Source organism: Neophocaena asiaeorientalis, unplaced genomic scaffold, assembly GCF_003031525.2.
Source record: "Neophocaena asiaeorientalis asiaeorientalis breed wild unplaced genomic scaffold, Neophocaena_asiaeorientalis_V1.1 scaffold69, whole genome shotgun sequence".
NCBI lineage: Eukaryota > Metazoa > Chordata > Mammalia > Artiodactyla > Phocoenidae > Neophocaena > Neophocaena asiaeorientalis.
Window position 1 is genome coordinate 5,510,001 of NW_020174373.1, and position 20,493 is coordinate 5,530,493.

Below are 20,493 nucleotides of genomic sequence, written 5' to 3' on the forward strand. Positions count from 1 at the left end.
ACCCAAGGGCCGCAAGTTCTGCAGGTGCCTCTATGATGCCAGATGAATTTCCCATCATGCCTCTCTTTCCATCCTACGGGGAGGGGGCTGGCCCGCAAGAAAGAGAAGCAAAGGGACAGTAACCCCCTCCCCCTTCGCTTCCTCCAACCTCCCCACGGCCACCGTCTGATTCCCCGGCTGCTCCAGCTCAGGCGCGAGCGACGGAGGTCTTCCTGCACCCAAGGGCACCAAGTTCTGCAGGTGCCTCTATGATGCCAGATGAATTTCCCATCATGCCTCTCTTTCCATCCTCATGGCTCTCTCGACCAGTCTTGTGTGTGGAGACTTTGCTCTGCGTATCTGACTGCGCTCCTCTCTCCCCTCCTCCCGTGGCAACCTCCTCTGCACTCTTCCAAACCCATCTCTCCACCCCCCAGGCAGAGCGGCTTCCTCCTTTATATCGTCACCAAGTGTATCATACTCTTAGAATAACTGTTCAATCAAAAAAGACAGACTTTCTCTGTCCGGGTACACCTTGGGCATGGCCGATGATGCTGGGGCCTCACGGACGTTCCAACTTAGCTGGAAAAAAAAAAAAACCATAAAGGGAAACCCTCCGTCGGGGTCCAAAGCCCATACTGCAAGGTACCCCCGACTGGTAGAGCCCTTAAGTGCTCCAGATATTCAGAGGAGACAGAAAGAGCTGAGTGCAATTTGCAAAGCAGTCAGGGGGTGATGTCGGTAGAGAAGCGCAGGGAGGTCAGGACAGAACAATCGAGGACAAAGACGCGGGCACGGGCAACACGCACACGCTCGGAAGAGTCCAGCGTGGGTGATGAGGTCCTGGGCGGGGGGTGAAATGAAGGGGCAGGTGGTAGACAGGCAGCAAGGGCAGGAAGAGCTGGAATGGACAGCCGGATTCCATTGCCTGGGGGTCTGTGGGGAGCAAGTAGTTGCAGATGGTCTCAAGGGTGGAGTTTGTGTGACTGGGAGGAAATTGGAAATTCAGAAATGGGGACAGCGTTTCCTTGTTGGGCGAAAGGCACGCTTGTGCCAGACCGTGACTGGGAGTGGATGGGTGCAGCCCGAAGGCCCTCAGGCCGAGTCACCCTCCTTCGGTGCCGGGAAAGGTGACAGTGATTTGTCACACACAGGCATTATGGCCGCTGCTTGGCACGAAGCGTGACACCTGTCACATTTGTTTTTGGAATGCTTAGGCCTCGGGAGCTCCCAGAGGTTGGACAGTGTGTACCAGAGCACACCGCAGATGTTCACGTTTCTATGGACAGCTAAATAATGCGTGAGCCTCAACCAGACCACTTCTCACGGCGGAAACCGTGTCCTACTTCTAGCTCTTGTTTCACTAGTCCGGCCAAGTGAAAAACGTGTCCAGAGACCTGCTGGGCCCTCCCCCCCCAAAACAGGATGTCCTCCTCTGGCCACGGCGCTGTGGTCAGAGACCCGCGCCCTGAAATCCACGGCCCTGCCCGCCCTCTCCAGCGCAAGGACCAGAAAGGATCTCTTCACTGTCCTTATTCTTGGGGATGGGTGGGGCGTGGCTAATTACTGGTAGACAGTGAGCATAAACCAGACCTTCCCAGAACCTCCCAGAAAACCAGCCTCCAAATTAAACCTGGTTAAAGGTGTGGGAGACGTAGACAGAAAGGTTCCATGTCAGGTAACAGGTTTAGGCTGCTCTGAGTTTTTTCAGGCCAGCACTGAAATCTACATTGTCTAATTTGCCAGCCTCAAGATTTTGGTGAACATAGTTTCCTCAGTTACCTGAAATGGTGGAATGTTATGAAGTCACAAGAGACATGCTTTTTCATTTCATTTTAATATTTCTGCATTTCATTGAATGAAATTATAAGTAGCGCAATTTCAAAAAGAAAGGAACAGAGAATTCCAAGTTTTTAGAATGCCCACTAGGCAAAGTCTGAATTAAGAAATGAGATGGGGCTTCCCTGGTGGCGCAGTGGTTGAGAGTCCGCCTGCCGATGCAGGGGACGCGGGTTTGTGCCCCGGTCCGGGAAGATCCCACATGCCGCAGAGCGGCTGGGCCCGTGAGCCACGGCCGCTGAGCCTGCGCGTCCGGAGCCTGTGCTCCGCAACGGGAGAGGCCACAGCAGTGAGAGGCCCGCATACCGCAAAAAAAAAAAGAAATGAGGTGACTTCTTATGAGATAATGAACCTTCACACGCACGCACACAATCACTCATTTCTACCATATATCACCCACGACTTTAAGTTTGTCTCCTACTAGAGTAGAAGCTTCTGGAAGGTAGGACTGTGTCTTAGTGCTTCATTTTTCCCCCATGGATCCATAAAATGCACTCAAGGTTTGTTTGAAGAGAATTATATTTACGTTACTAAAATGGTTTTTGTTTCAGTTTGTGTATTTTTTCTAGAGGACCCATTGAATCGCTATTTTAGGAACAGTTTGTTGCTTAAGAATTCACAATCGTATTAAATGAAGTAATTCCTAAAAAACATGCAGATTCAGTAAGAAGTAATAACTAATGCAACTTGAAAGGAAAGTTGGGTTGTGCTTTTCATACAAGTTACAGTTTTCAATGATTTGAGTACAAATGTATCCTGACAGATTTCTTACCTGCTTTTTAAATTAATTTATCCAATTGTTGTTTCCTTTCTGAAGTATTTTATATACTTTATATCCAAATGCATGCCTGCCATTTTTATGCAACCTGTGAAATTTGCACATAGGTTCTGGCAAAGGTGTTTTTTTCAAGCCAACTGAACTGACAGTTAAAAGAATCTAAAGTGTTTAAACCTAAATGATTTTTTTTTTGAGGTTGTAACAGAAAGATCTCCTGAAGGAGAGAAAACCCTTATCTTGTCCACCTGTATAGACTCTGACACAAATACATAATTTAGAGGAGATAAGTGGAAATTAGCACATGCATATTTTTGAGCTAAATTAATTTTAACCGTAACAGCTGATGCAACTTTCGCAGCCGCCCAGTGATGAAAGTAGCAACGTGTTATTACTGCTGTTACTGTTACTGTCCCCTCCCTACTTACAAGGGAAAACCTTGGCACTGGGGGGGGGGGCACTGCAAGCCTTGCCCCATCCATCACCTGGCTGCCTATCCACCAGCAGGTATCCAGCCTCCAGTCCCTGTGGTCTGGTATAAAATATTAAACCTGGACCCTTCATAAGCCGAACTATGCTTTATGGAGTGTGCTTAAGTAGAAACTAGTTCATGAGAACTCACTTCGGAATGAAGCCCTTGGAATCGACGTGGCCTAAACTAAACATCACCTTTGTGGGCAGAGGAATCTTGCTGTGGTTTGCGGGGTGGGAAGTGGGTGGTGTTGGAGGCCAGGACCTGCCTGGCGGAGGGCTCCCGGATCACAGAGCGTACTTCGTCCGGCTAATCGCATAATATATGTATGATGTATACTATGTATACATAGACGTATGCACACATGGATGTATATACACACCAGCTGTATAACCCCAGTGAGGCACACACTCCCGCCTGACCTGGCCAAGGTGGTCGATCGGGGGGGCCCTGCCCTGGAAGTCCTTCACACCCTTCTTCCTCTTTTTGCCCAAATCCTGTCTTCCGTGAATGGGTGAGAGGTGGCATGAAACAGACAGATGTCACCTGGGTCTTTTCACTTTAACATCCTCTTACCATCACTTGTTTCTAATCCTCAGCATCTGCTTTTGAACCAGTGATCTCTGCTCCCCTGAGCTCAGTGTTTTTCTGGGGCTGGGGGCCCAGTGTGTGCTTGGTTGGCACCCCTCCCCAGCCCTCCTCTGCTGGGCCCCCAGCAGGATGGCAGACAATGGGGAAGTGTGCGATGCAGGTGGTCCCCGGGCTGTCCTCCGGCTCTCCCCACACACCTGGCTGTCTGCACACCTAGGGCACCCACGGAGGGGAGGGGCTGAAGGACAGGAGGGTGGCACTGGGGCCCAGACAGCGCGTCCCCTCCTTCCGAGTGTGCCCCCCTCAGCCCCGGCCCGGGCCCTGAATTCCCTGCTGGCCGCCCTCATGCTACCGGAGCCCCACCCCATGGCTGCCTCACTGCTCTCGGCCTGGAACTCTTTCTGGAGTCTTTGCTGCCCTTCCTTGTGAAATACCTTTCCTCCTCCAGCTTCTTGGACAAAGTAACTGAATAACCTCCTTCCGATGACATGGCGATGTCTGAGCAGAGCCGAGCGTGTCGGGGGCTGAAACTTCAGCCCTGGACCACGGCAGTCAGGCTGGATCCGGGGGTCAGGTCAGCCTGCTGCCAGGCCCAGGTGCCGGCGTGCGGCCAGCCCAGGGGGCGGACGGGGCTGCTGCCGGGGTTCCTCTGCACCTTTGGAGGGCGCCCCGGGGAAGGGGGACACGTCGGAGCCTCTCAGTGCTGCACCTGGCTCCTTTGGTGTAAAACAGTTGTTACACCCCAAATTGAAAGGCCTTAGTGGAGTCAGAGACAGAGAGAGAGAGAAGAAGAAGGAGAAGGGAAAGGAGAAAGACAAAGGAAGAAAGAGAGAGAGGAGAGGAGGGAGGCTCAGAAACCATCTGAGCTGTCATCCCAGCCCCGAAGGGAGGGTCCCTCAGTCCTCTGAGCGCAGCCTAGGTCCGCTGGGCCCTATCCTGGAGGCCCCCGTCCCTCGCGGGGCTCACACTCACCCACTGCACTTCCCTCCCTCCTGCGAGGGGAGAGAAGCCGTGGAGAGCCGCAGTCATCCCTGGAGGTGCCACCGTGTAGCCAGTTCCCTCCGCAAACGTAAGTCCGTTGGCTCTCAGGAGATGCTGAGCAGACCCGGTACGCGCTCCCCGAACCCGTCGCTTTACACCTCAGCTCCGGAGTCGGGCTGCTCGGGAGCGGAGAGACGAGCGTCCTTGGAGCCTCGGTGCCCGCCTGCCCCTCCATCCTGCAGCCCTTCTACCTGGAGCCACGAACCGCGTGGCTTCGCTTCGGTGGACGCGCTCCTCGGCTAACATTGAGCTGGTGTGGGGGCAGTTATGGAATGCCGGTCGTGGTTGAAGAAACTTTCCTTTGTCAGGGGCCCTTACCCCATCGGGGACTATGTGTGTGCCAGGAGGGAGGGCCTGGGGGTCGACCCAGCTGCCAGGCTCTGTTTTGTTCTGTGACAGTGCGATTCGGCTCCGGTCATGTCAAATAACACAGAAGGGGTGGACGGACCCCAGTGCCTGTGTTGTGCACCCCTGGGAGCGCCGGGGAGTGGCAGCCTCGGAGAGCTGCCCTGGTTCAGACAGGCTGCAGTGCCCCACCCGGCATGGGCAGCCTCTCAGGGGCGCGCTGTTTACCCAGCCCGACCCTCGGGGAAGTGCTCGGGACGCACAGGCCTCCACCAACACCTTGGCCACCCGGACGTTGGCTGGAGTATCCCTGTGACAGCAACGACCTGGCCAGACCCAGAGGAAGTGACTAGAGGTTTGGTAACTCGCTCAAGGCCACGTGGCTCTGAGGGGCGGTGCCAGGGCCTGTGCATGTTTATCTGTCTCCAGCTCTGCTCTTGACCATGACACCCTCCAGCTCTCAGCACTGCCAAGAACCCACTTTGCAATGAGGTCATCAAAGCACGCTGGGTTTGCTCTGAGGGAATGGAGGGGGTCGTGAGGAAAACCGGAGTTGATTTTAAGGTCCCCCGCACTGCGCGTGGGGTGGCCTTGTGGGAGCGAGGAAGATTCCCAGGACACAGTGCTACTGGCCAGTCATCCTATGGGAACAGGGTCCTAGTCTGAAGAAGGATCGGAGCCCCCCCGCCCCAATTCTGCAGAGGCCGTCTATTCTCATAGGTCCCCTCCACGACAGATGTCACATGTCAGCATGGCAGACTCAGCCTCGTTCCAGAAAAGAGACTCAGAGAAGCCAGATCTTATCACGGCTTTTACTAAGCGGATGGCCCGTGGGCAGTTTGGCCACTCCGGCAGTCAATTTGCACGTAATTTTGGAGGGTGTTCATTTGACTTTCAAACAATGACAAACCACACGTGAGAGGCCAGATGGAATCTAAGAGATGCCTACACCTCCAAGTGTGCTGCAGTCTGTGTGCGGCGAGTCCCAGAGCCCCGACGTGGTCTTGATGTCGTTGCCAGCTTCTGGGGGTTTTTGTCGGAAAGACAGCCGCCTCCCTCCGTGGGTCATTCTTGCTGAGATGCAGTTGGACTAAAATGTACCAGGAAGTTAGACCTCCGAGGCTCACCCACAGCCTCACACACACACACACACACACACACACACACACACCCCACCCACCCAGCTGGGGCTGCCCATAGAAGAAAAGTGAAAAACACCAGATAAACCCACTAGCAGCCAGTGCAGCTGGGAGAACTGACAGGTCCAGCTCCAAGGCGGAGGAGAACCACAGAGGCCCCTGGAGGGTTGCTCGACTCAGCTGGAGGAGTGGCCATCATGGATCTGCTCTGGGCAGCTCTGTCTCGTGAGAAGGTCAAATACATATATATACACACATATATATTTTAATATGTATTTTATGTATCTATATATGTGACAAAACGGCCATTGGAATCCACAAAGCAAAGAGAGAGTTTCCCTGGTGGACAAGGAGATAGGGAGCCCGGGTAACACAGCAAAGAAGGTCCCATGACCAGCACACGTCCAGGGCAATGGCTGAGTGGGGGGATGGTGCCCCAGGGGGTGTCGGGCAAGGCCTGGAAGACAGTTTGGATCATGACAACTGGATGGAGGGGGATGGCCTACTGTCATCTAGGGAGTAGAGACCAGGGGTGCGATTAGACACCCTGCAATGCTTGGGGTGGCTCCCTACGCCAAAGGGTGATCGGGCCCCAGATGTCAGCCGTGCCAAGGATAAGAAGCCCCACTCCAAGTCAAAGCTGTGTCTTACTCATTTTTAAATGCTGTTTCTAGACTAGGGGTTTCCAACTAGAGCAATTTTGTCCCCCACTGCCTGGGGACACTTGTCAATGAACAAAGACAGTTTGCAGGGAGGGGTGCTACTGACATCAAGTAGGTGGAGACCAGGGATGCTGCCCAAGACCCTGCAATGCAGAGGGCACTTCCCTGGTGAGGCGTGACCAGGCCCCAAGTGATAACCGAGTGCTGAGATGGAGGAACCCAGGTCCCTGCTGCTCAGAGTGAGGGCCGTGCACCGGCAGCATCAGCGCCATCTGGAAGCTGGTGAGAAATGCAGAGACTTGGGCCCCAGCCCAGCCCAGTGGAGCCCAAATCCGCAGTTTGACAAGGTGTCCCAGGTGACGTGAGTGCTCAGGGGCGTTCAAGCGGCGCTGATCTAGGGGCCCGTAGGCAGAGGCTGTAGGCGCTACTGAAAAGGACCAGATTCTGATTTATTTCTTTTTTTAAAATTTTCTTTCCACTTAAAGCATTTGGCATTCTTTTCTTAATTAATTAATTTAAAATTTTTGGTTGCGTTGGGTCTTCGTTGCTGCACGTGGGCTTTCTCTAGTTGCAGTGAGTAGGGGCTACTCTTCGTTGCGGTGCACGGGCTTCTCAGCGCGGTGACTTCTCTTGGTTGCAGAGCACGGGCTCTAGGCGCGTGGGCTTCAGTAGTTCGGACGCACGGGCATAGTTGCTCCACAGCATGTGGGATCTTCCCAAACCAGGGCTCGAACCCATGTCCCCTTCATTGGCAGGATTCTTTTTTTAAAAAAAATAAATAATTATTTATTTATTTTAATTTTTGGCTGCATTGGGTCTTCGTTGCTGCGTGCAGGCTTTCTCTAGTTGCGGCGAGCGGGGGCTACTCTTTGCTGCGGTGCGCGCGCTTCTCATTACGGTGGCTTCTTTTGTTGCAGAGCACGGGCTCTAGGCACGCGGGCTCAGTAGTTGTGGCGCACGGGCTCTAGGCACGCGGGCTCAGTAGTTGTGGCATGTGGGCTCAGCAGTTGTGGCTCACGGGCTCTACAGCACAGGCTCAGTAGTTGTGGCGCACGGGCTTAGTTGCTCTGCGGCATGTGGGACCTTCCCAGGCCAGAGTTCGAACCCATGTCCCCTGCATTGGCAGGTAGATTCTTAAGCACTGCGCCACCAGGGAAGTCCAGTCATCTGACTTATTGTCATGGATCCTAGGGCGGCTGGGGATAATAAGTCTTTGTCCAAAAACACAGTAAGGGCAAGTCGTGAAAAGAAAACCTCTATATTCTCCTCCAATCCTTTATACGTGATGCCACTTTTAACTCCCTTCCTCTTTGTACCCTTGGGCTTTCTGTTTGTTTGTAACAACTTTATTGAGCTATCATTCACGTACCATTAAATTCATCCTTTCAAAGTGTGAAATTCAGTGGTTTTTCATATACTCATAGGGTCGTGCCATCGCTGTCTAGTCCCAGAACATTTTCCTCCAGGGAAAGAATCACTGTGCTTGTGTACCTGAAGCTGGCACAACATTGTAAATCAACTGTACTCCAATTAAAAAGAAAAAGAAAAAAGAACCTCTGTGCCCCTTAGCAGTCACCCCCTGCGCCCCAGTCCCCCAGCCCCTGGCACCACTAATCTGCTTTCTGTCTCTGTGGATTTGCCTAATTTGGGACATTCCGTATGTTGCAAGCGGGATTGGGTCCCTCAAAAATTCACGCGTTGAAATCTTAATCCCTAGTATCTCAGAACGTAACCAGATTTGGAGATAAGGTCTCTGAAGAGGGGATGAGGGTACAGTGAGGTCACTAGGGTGGGCCCTGATCCCATAGGACTGGTGTCCTCCATAAGAAGAGGCCATCAGGACACAGACACACACAGAGGGAAGACCACGTGAGGACACAGGGAGGAGACGGCCGTCTACATACCCAGGAGAGAGGCCTCAGGAGGAACCAGCCCTGCCCACAGCTGGATCTCAGACTGCAGCCTCCAGGACCGGGGGACAGTAGATGTCTGCAGTTGGAGGAGCCCGGTCTGTGGTGCTTCATTATGGCATCCCCCGCAGATTGAATCACCATATAAATGGAATCACACAGCATGGGATTTCCTGGTCCGGCCTTCCCTTGATTTCAGACTGGTTGAAACCCCTAACTCACCCTCCTCCTTTTTGCCCCTCCCTCAGGGTCTCATCAACTTTCTTCTTTGGAAAACCTCTAGTTCCCGGCCACTGTTGCCAACTAGGCCCAGTGATCATTCATATCCTGGGGCGGCTGTAGGAAAACCCTGAAATATCGCTGAGGCAGAACCAAGATGATAATTTGATCTTTAAGATATAAGGTTGTATGAGATCTGAACCTCGTGGCTCAGAAAAATGTTACAGCATTTGAAAAGTCATTTCCCCAGCGCTTTCGCTTTTTAGCTTTGAGGATTATTTCTAGTTCTCTTTATAAATGACTTAGTGTTTTCATCCACAATATTTTGGATTATTTTCAAGGCATAGCGTAAACATTTTCATCGCAATTTACTGAAGCAAATAAAAAAGATATTCTGCTTTGTGATTCTATGTGTATATGTCTGATAAAGTCAACGCAGTTCTTCAATCTGGATGTAGCAGTTGCGGTTCAGCCAGAGACACAGAACCGGTAGAAGACACATGCTAGGAGATTTGCTGCCAAGATTGGCTAAGCCATTGTGTGGGAGGGGTAGGCAAGGCTGACATCTGTAGGGACTGCAGTTAGGAAGGGCGGGCTGGAATGTTTTAGGGAACTGACGGAAAGTGCCGTCCCCAAAAGAAACTTCTTCTTTTTCATAGAAACCTCAGCCCAGCGCAGCAGGGCTTTCACCTGACCGCGTGAGACCCACCCAGATGATCCAGCATAATCGCCCTCGTTCAGAGTCAACTGACGGTGGGCCTGAATCACATTTACAAAACACCTCCACAGCAATACCTAGGATAGTGTTAGCTGTGGGTTAAATTGTGTCCCATCCAAAAAAGATATGTTGAAATCCCAACCCCTGGTACCTGTGAAAGTGACCTTATCTGGACATAGGGTCTTTGCAGTGAGAATCAAGTTAAGATGAGGTCATAATGGATTAAGGTAGGTCCTAAATACAGGTTCTTGGGGGTAGGTCCTAAATCCAGGGAAGTTTAGACACACACACACACACACACACACACACACACACACACACACACACAGCCATGTGAAGATGGGAGGCAGAGATCGGAACGATGCAGCTCCAAGGTAACGAACACTAAGGATTGTCAGATTCCACCAATAACCGGAACAGACAAGGAAGCGTTCTCCCCTAGAGCCTTCCATGGGAACACGTTCCTCTCAATACCTTCATTTTGGACTTCTGGCCTCCAGGACTCTGAACAAGTAAATTTGTATTGTTTTAAGCCACCTGCTATATGGTACTTTGTTACAGCAGCCCTAGCAAACAGACACAGTGTCTGAATAACTGCCAACAGTGCGACGTGTGAAGTCGAGACAACAAAAGTCCATGACACCTGCCTTCCCTTCTCATCCCTCTGTCCTAACCTTCCGCTCCTCCACGGAGCTCTTATCCTAGTTGCTAGAAAAGCCAACGAAAACAAATAAACGTCAACATGTTGGCTCATGAAAGACAGATTGATTGGGGGCGGGGGTCCCACATCCTGACAGAGCCCTTAGTGCACTGAGGGGGCCTGGGGTAATGGGAAGAGGAACGGTTGGCCAAAGAAACAGTGGGTACAGGGGCAGAAGCAAGCTGGGAAAATTTAGGGAACAGCACAGGCTGGGGTGGAGGCAGGGCAGGAACCAAGTAGGTGCAGGGAAAGTGGGAGAAGTAGAGTCTCCTGCCTCGTATTAATTTTCACTTGTATTTAAATATACATGAACTACACGCATGTATATATCCTCTGTCTGCATGGCTTGAAATTTTTATATAAAATATTTTTCTTGTCTCTTCCCCAAAGGCCAGTACTATCCTCAAGTCCTTTCATTTTCCGTTTCTGCAAAATGGGATTGTGTCTGTGTGTGCAATTAGAAGTGTTTTATATATATATATATATTTTTTTTTTTTTGCGGTACGTGGGCCTCTCACTGTCGTGGCCTCTCCCGTTGCGGAGCACAGGCTCCGGACGCACAGGCTCAGCAGCCACGGCTCACGGGCCCAGCCGCTCCGCGGCATGTGGGATCCTCCCGGACCGGGGCACGAACCTGCGTCCCCTTTATCGGCAAGCAGCGGACTTTGAACCACTGCGCCACCAGGGAAGCCCAGAAGTGTTTTATATTTAAAAATAGTCATCTGTCAAGTCAACTGAAATAGAGCATTCTGATTTGTTGAAGCAAACTTTAACAATTTTAGAGTAGTTGTAGAGCGACACAGAGTTAAGGCTGAGAGCTCTGTCTACCCGCTCACCCAGTTTCCCCATAGTCAGGCTTTTTTCACAACTAACAAGTCAACCTTGGTCTAATACTATGAACTAGAGTGCAGACTATATTTGGATTTTCCTCAGTCTTTCCACTAACGTTCTTTTCTGTCCCAGGACAGAATTTAGTTGTCTCCTTAGATGCCTCTGGGATGTGACAGGGTCTCCATCCTTCCTTGTTTTTGACAACCTTGACAGTTTTGAGGAATGCTGGTCACGTATCTTATAGAATGTCCTTCAGTTTGGGTTTGTCTCCTGTTTTTCTCATGATTAGACCAGGCTTATGGGGTTTTGGACACGCTCAAGTTTTTATTTACGTTTCTTTGCCTATAATGTTTCAACAGACATTAATATATCTTAAAACAAGAATCATATTTAAGCTAGAAATCCTGTATTTAGTAGTTGTGATCATTCGTTTAGAATCATTTATTTAGTGGCTATCATGTCTTTGTCCTCTTTCCATAAAAATACGGAAAGCTAGGAGAGCACTTCTGTGCTCTCAGCCGCGGCTCAGACAGTGCCTTGGAAACGGACTGACCGCACAGGTCAGCCCCACACCCGAGCGACTAGACGGCAGTGTACCACTGTCGGCTTCTGTGACTGGGGAGGGTTTGATCCAAAACAGTTATTTCTAGAAATGTGACCGATTCCCATTACTATGTCAAAAATATATTAAGATGTTCTTTCCCTCCCTCTCTCCCTTACCGACATTTTAAGAATCACAGATGACATATATCTGATCTCAGTAAATGTCCTCGATCTAGTGAAAATAACAGCAAAAAAAAAAAGTTTCTTACACAGGTACTGGAGAAAAGCCCTGTGTTCAAATTCCTTTGGGTTTTTTTTTTTCCTTTGAGTTTTATGGTGCATTCCTTGAATCTGCTGGGTTTTCTTTTCTTCCTTTTTTTTTGAAGTCAAGTTTACTGAGGTGTCATTTACATAAAGCCCACCCTTCTAGAATACAGTTCTACGAGTTCTGACCAACATTTCCTGTCATGTGACGGCGCCCAAATCAAGATACAAAACCGCTGGGTCACCCCCCGCAAAGCATCCCCGTGGGCCTCTGTCGTCCACCTCTTGCATGTGCCCAACGCTGGGGACCAATGATCTGTTTTTGGTCCCGGTGGTTTTGCACTTTCCAGAACACCGGATAAATGGAATCATAGAGAATGTCGCCCTTTGAGTGTGGCTTCTCTCACCTCTCAGTTTACAGCTGAGATTCATCCATGTTGTGGCACAGGCCAAAGCTGTTCCTGTCTAGGGTTCATTAGTGCTCCAACACAGGCATACACCGCAGTGAGCTTGTCCCTTCCCCTGCCGAAGGACATCTGGGTTGTTTCCAGATTTGGCAACTATAAACCAACCCACGCGTGTAGAGGTTTTTGTGTGAACCTACATTTTCACTTCTCTTAGGTGGCTAAGTAGGAGGTGATGGCTGGGTTGTCTGTGCGCATGTCATATATGTGTATGATCTTATCGGGTGGCTGTTCGTTTCGTGAAAACAACCTCAAAAAGGCCTTCTGACAAAGGCACCGTAGAAAAATGCAGATGTCCCGCCTCCATGTAGTTTCACCTGTGCGTTTCTTGAACGTGCTGGTTTTCTTTGTCAAAGTGGTGTTGAGCTTGACTACGTGGGAGACGATTTTTGTGCAGCTACTATTTATGAAATCATCCTCTCTCCCAGGCTTGTTCTCGGCAGCGAGTTTTAAACACTAAATGCAGAAGTGGAAACAAAGGGAGGGAAAAAAAAACACATTATGTCTTATAGTGAAATACGGTTACCAAAAGAGAGAGGGAGGGGGAAGGGCCTTTTGAAAATTATAATCTCCAGCTATTTTGTAACTGTGACAGCCACATATTATTTGGGGGGAATCGGAACCTTAACCCATCATGTGCAGCAGCCTTTTCCGCTTCTGTTATTGGTAGTTGCTGGGTGGGTGGGCTATGAGATTATTCACGGACTGAGAGGCAACGTGGTTTGTGTTAGGAAGGCCATCGGTTCTGGAGTCAGAGGAGTTGGGCCACTCTGGCAAGCAGAATACGGTCCTCTAAGGATGTCTACACTTGAATCCCCTGAAACCTGTGAAAATGCCACCTTCTGTGGCAAAAGGGACTTCGCAGATGTGGTTAAATTTAGAATCTTGCAATGGAGAGTTTAGACTGGATTAGACAGTTTAGCCTAATCGAATCACCAGGATCTTTGAAACTGGAAGGGGGCGGGGCAGGGGAAGAGCAGCTGGGGATGGTGTGTTGTGAGGACAAGACCAGAAGGAGGTCACATGCCGGGGAACTTGGGCTCTAGACACTGCGAAAGGCAAGGAAACAGATTCTCCCCTGGAGCCTCTGGAAAGAATCAGTCCTGCCAACAGCTCAATGTTAATTGGCCCAGTGAGACCCATGTGGGACTTCTGGCCTGCAGAATGGTCAGATAATAAGTTTTTCTTAAGCCACTAAGTGTGTGGTAATTTGTTACAGCAGCAAGAGGAAACTGATACAGCCACTAACCTCTGTGAGATTCAACTTGCCTCCCCTGTACACTGAGTATGATGGCCATTGTATCTCCCCAGTCACATCATAGGTTGCTATGACAATGGGTGAGATTGTCTTTGAAGACGTTTAGAAAACTATAAGAAAACTGTTACGTAGGAAAGACATATAGCTCCTGTCAGCTCGGTTCTTCCTTTGCTCATCGGCATCTGCTCCTATCAAGATACATTTAATTTTGCTGAGTCCTTTGGATGGCCCCTACCCTCTCTGAGTGGGTGGCTGGCCCCACGCATTTCTGCTCTTCTAAGATCCAACCCCACCCACAAACAGGATGGGCTTGGTTCCTAAAAACACCCTCTGCTTCTTTTCCACCATCATTTTCCTCCTCCTTTTTCTTAAATATGTAAAAAAGGGTGTTCCTTAATTTAACTTTTTCTGAAAAGTTTTTGAAAACACACTATAATAAAGAAAACACTTTTCCTAGGAAGAGGTTAGCAACCTTGAGTCCTTCAGTCTCCTAGAAACAAGGGTTTCTAGGCCAAATAGTCAACGTTATTCCTGCTTCGTGGGCCACTTGACTCTGCTATTACAGCGCTGTAAGCTGGAAAGGAGTAGGCATGTTTGTGTTGCAATAAAACTTTATTTATATGGACACTGAAATTCAAATTTTACATCATTTCCATCTCACAAAGTATCATTATTCTTTTGATCTTTTTCCCCAGTCTTTAAAAAAACGTATGCTTAGGGCTTCCCTGGTGGCGCAGTGGTTGAGAGTCCGCCTGCCGATGCAGGGGACACGGGTTCGTGCCCCGGTCCGGGAGGATCCCACATGCCGCGGAGCGCCTGGGCCCGTGAGCCATGGCCGCTGAGCCTGCGCGTCCGGAGCCTGTGCTCCGCAACGGGAGAGGCCACAACAGTGAGAGGCCCGCGTACCGCAAAAAAAAAAAAAAAAAACCCAAAGAAACCCCATATCCGTAGCTTGCAGGCTGTGCAAAAACAGGTATCAGAGCTGTCCTCTGCCAGCTCCTGTCCTAGCACAGAATCTCCATCAGGGCAGGGAATTTTGCCCGTCTTGTTAATGACTCCTTCCCAGAACCTGTCTTTATAACACCTTTTGATATTTTGCTCATCAGGGAGGCATTGTTTGGCATGAATTTAGAGTTTTAAAATATGGCATTATAATATTACTTATCTTGAAGAGTAAGCTTTTGGCATCCCCTTAAAGTCATCTCACTCTAGGGTCCCGGCCCATGAGTCATGGGAGGGGGTCCATGGTGGTGGCGTGGATGAGTCTAGGTAGGCAGGAGGGCCAAAGAGAATCATGGGATGCAGCCTGCACTTCCTCCCTTGGCAGGTAGGTCCCAGGGAGAGACTGCAGGGTGTCCATGAACTTGGATGGGGAAAACCTCTGCAGTTAACCCAAACTGAGCATTTCTGACAGCTATGACTACAGAGGAGATGACAGTAGCACTAACTATCTTTGATTTATTACCAATTTGCCACCAATAGAAGTCTGATGTATTTTCAGAGCAGGTTAGAGTTGAAGCAGATTTTATTTGTACCCACCACTACTCTGAAGTGACAGAAGTTATTAGTACCACCTCTAGAGCTTATGATTGGAAGTACTGAGAAAGAAGCACATGTATTATGACATTGGAATTTCTTTTTTTAATTTAACTGTATTTTTACAGAATCAAGTTTCCTTGTAATCTTATGTATATTATTATGTGTATTTATGCAGTGGTAATCAATATAGTCAGTAACTTGCTAAAGAAGGTCTGGGGCATAGAAGTGGTTACAAACCCCCTCCTCTCAATCCTTTAACCTCTTGGGCCAAGTCTTGTACTCTGAGCATTGGAGATAAAAATCCCTGCCCTCCGGTATTACGAGGAGGATCAAATTCGACACTGAGCACAGACACCCCCATGCCCAATGCGAGGTGTTTTCAGTATTCAAAGGATGTGAACTGAATGTGACATTCCAAATAGAAAAAAAACAGCAACAACTCACATGCATTTGTCTGCTGTGCTGTCATAATAAAGCACCGAAGACTGGGTGGTTTAAATAACAAAGATTTATTAGGACTTCCCTGGCGGTCCAGCAGTTAAGACCATGCACTCCCAATGCAGGTGGCATGGGTTCAATCCCTGGTCGGGGAGCTGAGATCCTGCACTCGGCGTAGCCCAAAAGAATAACAAACAAACAAACAGAAATTTATTTTCTCACAGTCTTGGAGGCTGCAAGTTCAAGTCAAGGTGTCGGCAGGGTGGGTTTCTCCCGCGTCCTCCCTCCTTTGCTGTGTCTTCCCATGGTCTTCCCTCTGTGCATGTCTGTGTCCCAGTCTCCTCTGCTTATAAGGACACCAGTCAGATTGGATAAGGAAGGGTCACCCTAATGACTGCATTTGATTTATTTACTACTTTAAAGGCTGTCTTTCCAAAAACAGTCGCATTCTAAGGTGCTGGAGGTTAGGACTTCAACATATGAATTTGAGGCGGGAGACACAATACATCCTATCTTGAAAAAAAGACTGGATGCCTAGCCAGGTCAAGGGTAGCAGAGGGGGCTACCACCCACCCCATCTCACATCCAAGGCAGGTGATGGAAAGCTCTGTCCTCACTCCTGTTTACTTCTCCAAGTACGTTCACCACGGGCTACCACCTGATACAACCAGCTCCCTTTGTAGTTTCGGTTCCAGTCTCCCTGAGGAAAATTAGAAGCAAGCCCTGAAGCAAACCTCGGCCGGAGGTTTGTAAGTGAAGTTGGTGAGCACACCCCCCTTCTTCGTTTCTGCTTGTGGCGGATGCTTCCTCAAAGCTGAGATGTGCTCTGCAAACATCCCCGAGAGGTCACCGTGCCGTGGAGCACACGAATGAATCCTGGACTCTCAGGCCTTTGTGAGTAGGCCAGTCATGGAAACAAATACCGGCCTATGTGTGAGGAGCCGTAGAACATCAGATGGGCCTCGATGAAACTACGTATTGGATTCAATGAAAACTGGGCGGTAATTCTCAAGAGAAGTTTAACACCTCTTCCTACTGTCTTTTTTTTTAAAAAAATAATAGACTGTTTTTAAAGAGCCGTTTTAGATGTACAGAACGGTTTAGCGTGTAGTACAGAGAGTTCCCAATTTTCCTGCTCCCACACACGGCTTCCAGCGTTAACACCTTTTGTGTAAGAGTAGTACATTTGTTAAAGTGAATGAATCAATACTGAGAAAATCCACAGCTGACATTAGAGCTCACTTCTGGTTCTGTACAGGTCTACCTGTTTGGACAAATGCAAAATGTCATGTGTCTGCCACTACAGTGTCGTGCAGAATCCATTGACTGCCCTGAAAATCCCTTGTGTTCCCCGTATTCGTCCCTTCTTTCCCATCCCCAGAACCCCTGGCAACCACTGATCTTCTCAGTTTTGCCTTTTGTAGAATGTCGTAGAGTTGGACTCATACAGTATGTAGACTTTTCAGATTGGCTTCCTTCACTTAGTGCTAGGCATTTAAAGTTCCTCCTTGTCTTTACATGCCCTGAGAGCTCACTTCTTTTTATTGCAGAATGATATTCTGTTGTATGGATGTGCCACAGTTTGTTTATCCATTCACCTGCTGAGGACCATCTTGGTTGCTTTCGGTGTTTGGTGAGTAAAACTGCTGAACGTTCCTGTGTGGGTTTTTGTGTAGACATAAGTTTTCAACTTAGTTGGGTAAATACCTAGGAGCATGGTTGCTGGATCGTATGTTTTGCTTTGTAAGAGACTGCCAAACTGTCTTCCAAAGTGGTCTTACGTTTTGCATTCCCACCAGCAGTGCGTAAGAGTTCCTGTTGCTCGGCATCCAGTTGGCGTTTGATTTTTTGCCGAGCTGCGTGGCTTGTGGGATCTTACTCCCAAGACCAGGGACAGAACACAGCCCCGGCAATGAAAGCACCAAGTCCTAACCCCTGAATTGCCAGGGAATTCCCCGTAGTTTGTCTTAATGTGCAATTTCATTGTGATATGTGATACTCTGCATCTTTTCATATGCTCGTTTGCCATCTGTATATCTCTTTGGCGAGTTGTTTCTTTTTCCAGATCTTTTGCCCATTTTTATTCTGTATTGTTTTCTTATTGTTGAGTTTTGAGAGTTCTTTGCATATTTTGGATATAATCCTTTATCAGATATGGATTTTGCAAATATTACCTCCCAGTCTGTGGTTTGTCTTTCCATTAACAGTGTCTTTCGAAGAGCAGAAGTTTTTAATTTCAATAAGTCCAATTCATCAGTTTTTTTTTTTTCCATGGATCGTGTTTTTGGTGTTGTATCTAAAAACTCACTAAAACCAAGGTCGTCTAGATTTTCTCCTACCTTGTCTTCTAGGAGTTTTATGTTTTTGCTTTTTACATTTAGGCCCATGATCAATTTTAAGTTAGTTTCCGTGAAAAGCCTTGAGGTCTGGGCTAGATTAAGTTTTTTGTTTGTTTTGTCTATGGATGTCTGTTGTTCCAGCACCATTTGTTAAAAAGGATATTCTTTCTCCATTGAAATACCTTTGCTGTTTTGTCAAAAATTAGTTGACTATATTTGTGTGGGTTCCTGCTGCCTTTTTATTAAACATTTGGCTACTCTTTAGGGGGAATACTGATTGCGTTTGTTGCGAGCGGATTCTTGTATTCCAGCTCTCTGCACCAGCAAGCAAAAATACTTGTTTGGAATATAGATATTGTGCAGTGGATACCTGTGTAGATCCTTGCTGCTCATGGCCTCCAAATTAACCTTTATACTTTTGTCAGAACGCACTAGCTCCTTTCCTGCTCGACTTTAATGTGCTTTCCCCCCTTTTTTCTTACACCATTCGAAAAATCTGCAAGACATATTAAATAAGATAGTCTAATTTAACACGTTCCTACCACCCATCTAGCATTCACAAGGTGGAATTTCTCGGTGTTATTAGGATAAATGTAGGGGGTCGCCTTTCCTGCCTGAGGTCTTACAGAGTCCCTGGGGGCTCCTAGGAGTCTGTGATAAAAGTGCTCGACTCCATACTTGCAAGAAGACCGTTGGGATTATTGGGACACGATCAAACAGGCAAGATGGATTCCAAGCTCCCTTGCATTGTTAGCTACGAAAGACCAGCTGTAAAATAAAAAAGTGGTCACACCGGGTCCTAGTTTGGAAGCGAGGATTTCCACCACTTTCTCATACTTTAAATGATTGGCGTCTGCCAAGTAATCAAAACATACCAAGGAACCTTTTCATCGTGTTCAGTTCTCAATTTCCAAGCGGCGAACGACAAGCACGGCTGGCAAGCCAGTGGGTCAGTTTGGCTGCGCGGCTACTCGAGAGTGTGCGGTAGCCGGGGGCCGCGTCCCAGTAAAGCCGAGAGCTGTAATGATGTCAACTTGTTATTTACTTTCCAAATCTGAATGACTGAGCACGGCGAAAGGAGAATCAATCAACCACAATGTGACCCTACAGGCGGAAAAAACGCAGCGCTCCCACCAGCAGGCGGTGGGGGAAGGGAAGCACGTGTAACCGGGGCAGGGTTGCATCAGGAGCTCGCTCGGGTTTTCTGTTCCCCCCCCCCGGTTTTTCGATTTCCTGTTAATACCTCAGCGTCAGTCCTCACAAGCCCAAGGAGCCCGGGAGCAACGACGGGCAGGATCAAGGGAAGGTCCCATCACGTCCTTTTGGGGGGCCTTGAATGGCAACTGATACAAAATAAGGCAAAATCTATTCTGCTGATTCACAATTATGGAGACTGTGTAAGTGTATCTTCTATTGATGTGCTCTAATAATAATGTGCAGCAACCGTCGTTTTACATCACTGACGTTTCACAGCAATATTTGGCAGCATAATTTTTAGTCTGCCTTTTTGATGGAGGACCAGCCCCTTAAACACTCACCTCGGGCCCCCTCTCCGCAGAACCAGTACAGCAAATGGCCCCGTATCCCAGCAAGGAGCAAGTGAGGTTCCAGTGTAAAACGCTGAGTGTGTACTGGGCTCTTGGGGTGAACTCCTTATACACCAAAGGGAGGGGCAAACTTATTCTAAAATGTTCGGCAAAGTAGACACCCAAGGTGCCGGCGGGTGGGTGCAGATGTCTGTTTAAGTGAACTCAGGCCTCTAGTGGGGGGCAGTTGTCACCAAGCAGGAGGGGAGGCAGGAGCGCTGGGTCCTCGGGTTCACCAGGGCTGGGCCGAGCGAACTGCGGCAACCTTAGCACTTGGCCGGGGCCCGACGCCCGACGCCTCCGGGCGGGGGCGGGGGTGAGAAGGCCCGAGGGCCCGGCTTCTTCCCCCTGCCCCCGCCGGGAGCCTCCACCCCGTTGGGCCCGAGTTTCTTTCTCCCCACGCACTGCCGGCTCTTCGCTGGAGGCATTTTGCAAAGGTCGAGGCTCCCCCTGGGCCCCCACTTTTCCGGGGAGGGGAGGAGACCATTGGGGTGCCCTCCCGGCCGCCGATTTTGAGGGAGCGGCGTCCTCAGGCAGGTTGCAGGGGTTCTGCTAGGGCAGCTGGGCGGCTGCTTCTTGGAGGTGGGGGAGGGTAACAGCGGTGGCCCGGTTCCCCCCTTCCCCTGGAAACCGCGGTGCTGGTGACCAGGCTCCTGTCCCGTGCTGGCTGGGTCCGGGCCTGGGACGGGGTGGGCACAGGCCTGCGTCTCCTTCCGCCCGCATGGAGGCCACGAGGGAGGGACGGGGTTCGGATACACTAGAGAGACCCGGATTCCCTTCAGCCACTCCGGGCGCGGCGGGGAGAGCAGAGTCAGGGGTGAGGGACGGGGGAGGGTCGCAG